The sequence below is a fragment of the Olea europaea genome, unplaced genomic scaffold (genome assembly GCF_002742605.1).
Source record: "Olea europaea var. sylvestris unplaced genomic scaffold, O_europaea_v1 scaffold116, whole genome shotgun sequence".
Taxonomy (NCBI): domain Eukaryota; kingdom Viridiplantae; phylum Streptophyta; class Magnoliopsida; order Lamiales; family Oleaceae; genus Olea; species Olea europaea.
The window spans coordinates 697,598-707,071 of record NW_019229002.1 but is presented as its reverse complement, the minus strand read 5'-3'; the positions used below and the strand labels follow the sequence as shown (position 1 = coordinate 707,071).

General features: G+C 36.2%; 1 pseudogene; it reads right to left on the bottom strand.

Annotated features, from left to right (window-relative positions):
- Nucleotides 1-1,087: 1,087 nt before the first annotated feature.
- On the bottom strand, nt 1,088-3,088 carry LOC111373727 (annotated as a pseudogene).
- Between the last annotated feature and the right edge of the window lie 6,386 nt (nt 3,089-9,474).

The window sequence follows — 9,474 nt, the reverse complement described above, 5'->3', positions numbered from 1 at the left end:
ACCGAAATATTAACCAACTTAAAAGATTTTGAGCTTCTCCACTTAATAAGGTTAACCTTATGAAGATGGACCCCAAATCTTAACATGGTATCAAAACCCATTAAGTTCCAACGAACAATTCGATCTGGTTAAGACTCTAAAAATGAATACACGGATTGCAAGATTTGTCTGCTCAAACGAGTCACTATCTTGTAGGGACATGTTAAGGGATAAAAATCCCACATTGGCCCCACATCGGTTAAATACCAAAAATATTGACCAACTTAAAAGATCTTGCACTACTCCTCTTAACAATGTTGGCCTTATTAAGATGGACCCTAAGTCTTAACATGGCATCAAAGCCACCCCGTCAATCTCAAGATTGGTCTGTCAAATGAGTCACCATCTTGAAAGGGCCTGTTAAGGGATGTGTTATCCCACATCGGTTTAATACCGAAATAAATACTAATTTATAAAAATTTTGAACTTCTCCACTTAATAAGGTTGACCTTATTAAGATGGATCTCAAATCTTAACATGGTATTAGAGTCCATTAAGTTCCAATGAGTAATTCAATCCAGTTAAGACTCTAAAAATGAGTACACAGACTGCAAGATTGGTTTGCTCAAACCAGCCACCATTTTGCGGAAGCATGGTAAGGGATAAAAATCCCATATCGGTTAAATACCGTAATATTGATCAATTTAAAAGATTTTGGACTACTCCTCTTAACAAGGTTGATCTTATTAAGATGGACCCAAGTCTTAACAATACTATGGGAGTTTTTTTGGAATCAAGGGTTTTAATTTGGGGCTGTGGGGTTTTGAATGTATTTAATACATGATTAGATATTTTAATTAGTTTTAAGAGTACAATTCAAAATTTTCATTTTTAGGGGGTATTTGGCCTAATTTTCCCAAAGAAATTCATTTATTCAAGGCATTGGCCCTTCTTTCGGTGGCTTAATTTACTTCTATTTTCGAACAGTTTTTAAGAACTAATTGTACAGGAGTTTAATAATCAAGCTCACAGCTATTATCCTCCAAGAACTGCATCTTAACTTCACAGATGCTATGAAAATGTTTGAATTTACTCATCCATAATATTCAATTTTCTTATAAATCTATTTCAGTCTATCAACTGGACAGCTGCAATAGCAGGCATTTTTTTCTCTCTTAACTTTTGTGCTAGAGCTACCCGAACTGTCATCACTCCTGCTGCTGGTCCAGTAAGATGAACTTTTACGATAAAATCCTCTACATGAACATGCTCCAGTTCTCCATCACCCGTGCCACCCAGGTTAGGTCTAATCTTTGATAGAATCTGGATAATCAGTAAGTTATGCTAAGACTTTAATATAATAAAAATAGAAACACCAAAAGGATCATAAGCATTTCCAAAACTTTTTTGTTTGTAAAATACAATCACAATCTAAGTGAACAGTAAAATAATGATCCTTGATTCAACATTCAGGCTAAATAAGTAAAAGTTGATCTCTAAGAAAATAATCAGTTCTCGTTTTATTGTTTTTCTGCAATTGAAATCTTTTCCCCTCAAGACAGAACTTGGCATTTGTAAAGAAACTGCCTTCGGATTGATATAAATTAGTTGTACCAGCTCAAGTCACTTTTGACATGCTTGCCCTGGCTATCTGAATAAGGCTAAGGAAATTCACAAAATTCCATTCAATTATCGGAATCTCAAATGACAGAAGGAAAAATGTGGTGATTTTTCAATCCCGAGGACATCCTCAATTCAGTTAAAAAAAAAAAAAAAGGCTTATGATGCAATTATGCATTACAATCTGCTTTCTTTTATTGCAATGTATTCTTTTAGTCTCTTAACAATGTCTATTATCTCCCTAGAAACTGAAAAAAAATTTCAAATTTAGGGAGAGTTCTCCCATTATCTTCTCTGCATTTTCTTCGTTTAACTCGAGACCAGTGTGTCAAGTATCTGTTTTACTGCTTCTATTTCAGCTCCTTGGAGCTTTTATACTACAACAAGGCCATCGATCTCATTTAGAACCACATTCCCTCCATCAGCCATTAGGCCAAGCCTCACATCATTGAATACCTTCTCATCATTATCCTCAGTTAGTGGCATTACATAACTTGGTGAAACCACAGCACCTAAAGTCATCAGAAAGTTCAACATTAACGCTATGCATAAATCAAAGTATGATGCGTGGTGACATTTTGAAAATGACGAATACACAAACAACCATTGATTCTAAACAGCATCAGAAAACTGGGCAACGAGACCCGTTAATTCATAAAGAATACCAAGAACTGGTGTAGAATCGAGAAAACTTAAACTTACAGACAATTGTCCCATGGCCAATCATGGCCGGTTTTATTTTTGTAATGCAATCAAAATTATTGTGCTAAAAACAAAATCTCTATATAACTATATTCATAAAAACTCCAAAAACACTTCACTAACCATGAAAACAGTACAAAATATGTGTGCTTGACCGAGGCCAGAGTATCAACCAATACTGGATTAAAAATTTCTTACTACCATAGGATGGTCCTAAAGGGCACTTATGTCCACCTTTTATAGGCAGCATCAAAGTAGCCCTAGAATTGAACCAACCTCTCTTAATTTATCGATAAAGCAATGAACATAGCATAAAGGAAAGATTCATGTGCACACACAAACACTAAAGCTTATATAGATTATGCTTAAGATTGCAAGCGTAAGGTTGATAACGACTTAAAAAAGAAGAACAGACATACTATTCAGGAATATACACAATCAGTTTACCTGCATTATTTCATAGTTGCGAGCATGTCTGAGTTTAAGGAAGTGTCTACTCCGAAATTGGCCTCTAACAAATGAACTCTGTTTCGATAAAAAAGAACTGTTTTCCGAAATGGGATTCTAAGAAAAACTGCAGGAGATTATAATCCAATTGAAAACACAGTACAAAAATGGAAATCAAATTACGCAATTTCATACTGTGAAAAAGGCATTACAACTTACCCGAAGGAGACACAGATGTGAAAGTGTGACCAGTTCACATGAAGAATTTAACCTTAAAGGGAGTTTGAGAAGATGGATTTGTGTTGAAACTGCACCCATTGTGCACTTTTTTTTCCTCAGATTTTAGGAAAAGAAGTTACGTCCGTTTGATTGTAAAGATGGAATTGAATTGCCTAAAAAATGAAGTTCACGGAATTGAATTGCCTAGAATTGATTTCCTGAAAATTGTAAATTATTGTGTTTGATTGGTATAATTTTTCACATGGAAAATGTTAAAATAAAAGTATTTTTTTGTGTTCGTTTGTCTTTGTTTTACATGAAAATTATCAATTAAAGGGATAAATTTTACTGGTATTGGGGATGAAATTTGTTTCCATTGCAAAAAAAAAATAAAAAAATTCAAGAAAATCATCTATCTTGACTGATTTGGTGCTTCCTCCAAAAGAGATGTGCCACAGTTTTTAATAGTAAGGTTCAATAATAGCGGTGCACTCTAGTGCAATAGGAACAAATTGATTTCCATGGGATTACAGGGCTGTTTTGCTGCCAAAACAAGGGTATAGCCTTAATATTCGATCTATTCTTGATAGTAGTGATTTGGCTTAATTATTGACCATCATTGTCATCACTGCCCATAGCTTTTCTAATTAGGGTCCAGTTAGGGAGTAATTGAAGTTTTCAGATCCGGTCAGATTGTAGAAAACGCTAATTTCTTCTAATTTTTGTTCTGATTCTTGCTAGATAATGATAACCCACGCTCTGATACCAGATGTTGAACGTATATTGAGCACCAAAGCTTGTCCAGGCTCAGTTTTTCACCAACTTCTAGCACCACAACCCAACAACAACGACCCAAGACAATAACCAAGCTTCCACTCTCGGTTGCCAATGAGATAGTTCACTTAGGAGACCACAAAGGTGTTAGATATCTCATATAATATCACCACAAAGGTAAGAATCACAAAGAGGCAGAAATAGTAGAAGGAGAAAACACACAGAGACCGACCAAGCAAGAGAGGCATTGAGGACGTCTCTCACTTAGAGAGAAAGAGACCAATACATCTAGTAAAGATTGGCCCAAATAAGGTAAGTGTAGGTAGGTTAACCAATGGGTCAAATTAGAGGCCCAAAAGATAGTTAAATGGCAAGTTTTTCTCTCAATTAATGGCCATTCAAAGAAGTCGATTGGATCACGAGCAACACTAAAATATTTAGGTTGCTTCGAGTGGCCCAATTAACCTTTGGGTTGTATCATCTTGATTGTAGTGTTAAATTCCCGTCCAGCCATTTGGCTAAGCCGATTGAAAATTTAAACAGATAACATCATAGCCCGAGGGATTTATTGGGTATAAAAAAACCCAACATATGTCACCTGAAATTTTTTAATAAGCAGGTGCCAGGTGAAGCTAATACATCCTACATTCGCTCTCGATACTATCGAGCCCCAAAACTCATCTTTGGTGCAGCAGAACATATGACAGCAATTGATATTTGGTCTGCCAATTTTATCTTAGCTAAGCTGCTTTGGGGGCATGCCTGTAACCTCTATATAGTTCTTTCATTTTGTCGAGTGGTATTTTATTCTATCATGTTTTCTTACTTAATATTTCATTTTCTTTATTTTTTACAGCCACTATTTCCTAGAGAAAATGTAGTTGGTCAGCTAGTAGAGATTACTAAGGTGTGCCATCCTTTCTATTTCTATGATTCTATGGATCAGATTGCTATACCTGTAATGATCTCTTCATGTATACTAATTGGAAAGCATTTTCTAAGAGGTTCTTGGTACACCAACTCGAGAAGAAATTCGATGTATAAATCCAAGCTATAATGATTTCAAAGTGCATCCATGGTACAAGGTATGCCTGCACTTGCTACATGCTATTTAGAGGTACCGTAAAATTTCAGTGCACAAATGAATAAGACTAAATGTTTGGTTCAGGTGTTTCATAAGCAGACAGAAAACCCAATGTCCGCCTCCCAAGTGGTCGCCCTTTTGCTCTTCCCTCATTTTTAAACAGGAGATATGGTTTCTAAAAACCTTTTCTTCTTCATGTGCTTCCTTATGTAATGATGCTAGTACTTTCATGGTTTTCTTCCATCAAGTGGAGCTTGAGGCCCCCTTCTTAGTTTGCAAAGAAATTTTGAGGTTCGAGAATATCACGGTCCACTATTGTCTCTGGTAACTCTACTAATATCAGTCAGACCTAGCAAATGTACCATGGTTTAAATTTTGACAAACCCTTGAACATAACAGTTGAAACAGTTTTATATGATTTTAACTGTGCTCCTATTCCTGGCTCATTCTCGATTTTAGACCCAGCTCTTTGCATAAAATTGACCCTTACACGAAAGGGATAGGGATGGAGAGGATCTAGTTAGTGCCCTCAAATATGGTCAAGCTCCATTCTACAATTGTCAGAACAAAAGAAAAATCGGGGAAAACAAAAAAAAATAAAATAAAATTAAGGCACATTTAAACTAACTTGAATCTTTCTCAAATGGAAGAGAGTCAAAGAAATCCGATAACAATTTAACTAGCTATGAATATCACTGTAATTTTGGTGTAGAATGTCGATGATTTCTTGAGGTTAGTAGCAAACCCAGTGAAATGGTGGTGGAACAATACCCCCTGATCTACTTGGTGGTTTTTGACGTTCTTGCTATTCTGACGGGTGTGTGTAATCTGAAAAGTGAGGGCGGGACTTTCTTCCCCGTTTTACCTCCGACGTGAGAATCAGTATACGTGTTAGGAGAAATAAGGACGGGATTCAGATGGCTGAAAATATGCTACCTCTCATACCTGTGTCACCTTCAGGGGTATTTATAGACACCGAAAGCCAGGTGAATGTCAGGCGATCGTGGTGCCACATGTCTCACGTTGGCTTTTCCACTATCCCACGTTCTGAGTGGAGGGTCTTTAACTTCCTGCCTGGAGGTTGTGCCAGTGGTAACCACCATGGAACCTTGTCAATTCATCAGAAATTTTATTGCTAAGTATTGGGATGGTCATGTAGGTAATTCCATGCCGGTTAACGATTTTGCGTATAGGTGGAGCTCCCACGAAGGGTCAATGGTCTCCCATAGAGGTAGAGCGCCCCTGAGGGGATCAATGGTCACACGTTGAGGTAGAGCGCCCATGGGGTGGTCGATGGCCATGCGTAGAGATAGAGCACCCATGGGGGATCGATGACCTCACGCAGAGGTAAAGCAACCATGGAGGGTCGATGGCCTCGCGTTATTGATGTAAAAAATCACCAGACAACTCCACATCAACACCATGTTGATAATGTTGAAATTTCCTCGAAATAACAAGTATCATCACCAGCAGAAAGGCGAATAAAACAAAATAAATCAATTATATAAACTCAATCTTTATTGTGGATTCATATATTGAAACTAGCAAAAGAAACAATGTTGACTTAGCAACAAAAAGGTTATAGAGAATCTACGAAAATATGAAGCCAAATGTTTTAATCATGATAAATATACAAATATATGAGCCAAGGGCATCTCATACGTGATTTCATGATCAATGTGTTCCTCAATACGAAAGCCAAAACACTCAGCCTCACTTATGTTTGTATTCTTTAACCTTCAACCAAGTTTTAAGGAATTGCATTGCCTTGTCACCACTAATTGTAACATAACACGTAATATTTTCATTACCTTTGATTCTAAAGGACTTCAGACTGCATCTTGACGTCAACCAAAAAAAGAGAGGACAATCTCATTACAATAATGATTAAATTTTATCCTTCATACATTGTCCTAAATAATGTAGAAAAGCAGAGAGATAAGATTAATAAAGAAAGAGTAATGCTATTCCAATCTACCGGTGTCAAACATTAGTTTACAAGGCAACTACATAACATTAAATGCTAGATTAATTTAAATACAATGTCAAATAATTCATTTAATTGAAAGTATCATATGTGGCCACCTACACTAGTGCTTTAACATCATTGGTGTTAGATGATATTATTTGTAAAGAAAAGGCGTAAACCTCTACTGGGTCGTAACATTATCTCTAGCTATATCCACTGCTAATCAATTTATTGTGCATATCATATTTTTAATCTCTTCATGAACCATATTATTATACCAAGCACTCAATAATTACAACTTTGACCAAGAGGATATGTCAGTTAAATAAAAACAAAAGCATTCTTTTTCAAGAGGATATCCTTAATTTTTTTGTTTAAAAGGCAATTTACACAACAAGGAAATTCCTCCTCTTCATTTACTTCAAGAAATGAAAAATCGAAAAAGTTGCAAAAAATGGAATGCGCAATAGACATAAATATCCTAAATTCCTCTCAACTGAGAAGGCAAAGGTTAAGAACAAGGTCGAACTAACACGTATCAGACACACGCCGACACATGTAGATGCTCCAATGTTATCCAAACGAAACAAAAAAGTGAAGGGAAGAAATGAGAAAAGAAGAAGGAATAATGGAAGCCAAACAAAGCATAAAATCTTCAGAATGATAGCAATTTTTCTGCAATAGAAACATAATAAGCTTTTATGAGATTTATAGTGATTTAGAAAATAGATTTTGATTTTAAGAATCATTTTTTGCGCTCTGGTCAAGAAGCAAACCTGGGTAACGCTTTAACAAAATTCAATTTTGATCTTCTTGAGCCTTGTTAGAGGTTAGAACATCTTCAATATTAAGCTTCTCCCGTGACAAATCAGCTCTCCTTAGCTCGAATATTTTCTTTAATGACATTCCCTAAATCGACATCCACTATCTACATTATTGCATCAAGAAATGATTCAAGCACCCATCTCCTCATTATGAACTCTCCAACAAGCAAATCATCTGTTTAGTGAGGATGATATTAGTCATCAAACAAACAAACAAGTGGCACTTGTGATCAAACAAACATGTCAATGTTAAATGACAAATAAATATACTATTAGCATAACATCTATGAATAATTATGTCATGTATAATATTTAACTGTATATATAAATTGTTGTCATGGTCATATATCCTATAGTGCCTAATGTCTTTGTCATCAAAATTCTTCGATCTTTAGTGAGAAGCTTGGCAATGCAAAAGTCTGCAACATCGGCAACCATATCTGTTGGGATCGACGAATTGTAAAGAATGAAGTTAATGGAGCAATATGAAGTAATATGAATTGCAACAATATAATAATATATATCAAGGTTTAAAGTAAGGAAGAAAAGAGAGTTAAACACAGAGGCAAGATGTATTATTAATTGACAATGTGGAGTGAATACAACGCCACAGCAATATTGGCTTCTGCTAAACTGAAAGATGAGCCATATATTTATAGTACATGAGTCAAACCCTAAAAATAGGCAAAAGATGGAAACTAGGAAAAAAAATCATGTAAAAGGAAAAGAAAAGGAAAAAACGTGTGGCACACAAGAGAATTTGTTTCCTTTCTTGGCTCCAATTTGATTATTTCCATATCCTTCTTGAATCCAATATGGTATCTTTCTAAAACCAACATGATCACGTAATCTTCCAAATATTTAACCAAATTTTGAGGCATATAATTAACAATCTCCACCTTGACTCAAAATTTCGGTACAACGAACGAAACTCCAAGATTTCAAATCCATCTACATCGAAATAACCAATCTTCTCAACACAGTAACCAAAACCATGAAGACGAAACCCCTTATTCGACTAGTATCGGCTTTACAAGCTGAGAAGATGTTGAGAAAAGAAACATGTCAAGGATATCTAGTAAGTATCTCAGGAGGGAAACAAGAGACGATAAGGGTTGAAGATGTACCAGTAGTACAGGAATTCATAGATGTGTTTCCAGAAGATCTATCTGGTATTCCACCCGATAGACAAGTGGAATTCACCATAGACCTAATTCCAGGGGCGGCACCAGTACTAAGGCCCCATACCGAATGGCCCCAAAGGAACTATAAGAATTAAAGAAGCAGTTGCAAGAACTCCTAAATATGGGCTTCATACGACCAAGTGTATCTCCATGGGGTACGCCGGTGTTGTTTGTAAAGAAGAATGATGGAAGCATGAGGATGTGCATCGATTATAGGGAGATAAATCGATTAACCATCAAGAATAAGTACCCACTCCCGAGGATCGAGGATCTGTTAGATCAACTGAAAGGAACTAAGGTACTTTCCAAGATCGACTTAAGATCGGGATACCATCAACTGAAAGTAGAGACAAAGGATATACCTAAGACAACTTTTAGAACTCGATATGGACACTACGAGTTTACGGTGATGCCGTTTGGGCTAACCAATGCACCTGCAGTGTTCATGGACCTGATGAATCGAGTGTTTCATCAATACTTGGATAAGTTTGTCATAGTCTTCATCGATGACATTCTGATATATTCCAAGAGTAAGGAGCAACATGAAGAGCTCTTGAGAATAGCCTTAGAGGTATTACACAATGAGAAGCTCTATGCCAAATTCAAGAAGTGTGAGTTTTGGCTTGAACAAGTTGGATTTCTTGGATATGTAGTTACTGCCCAAGGGATTGA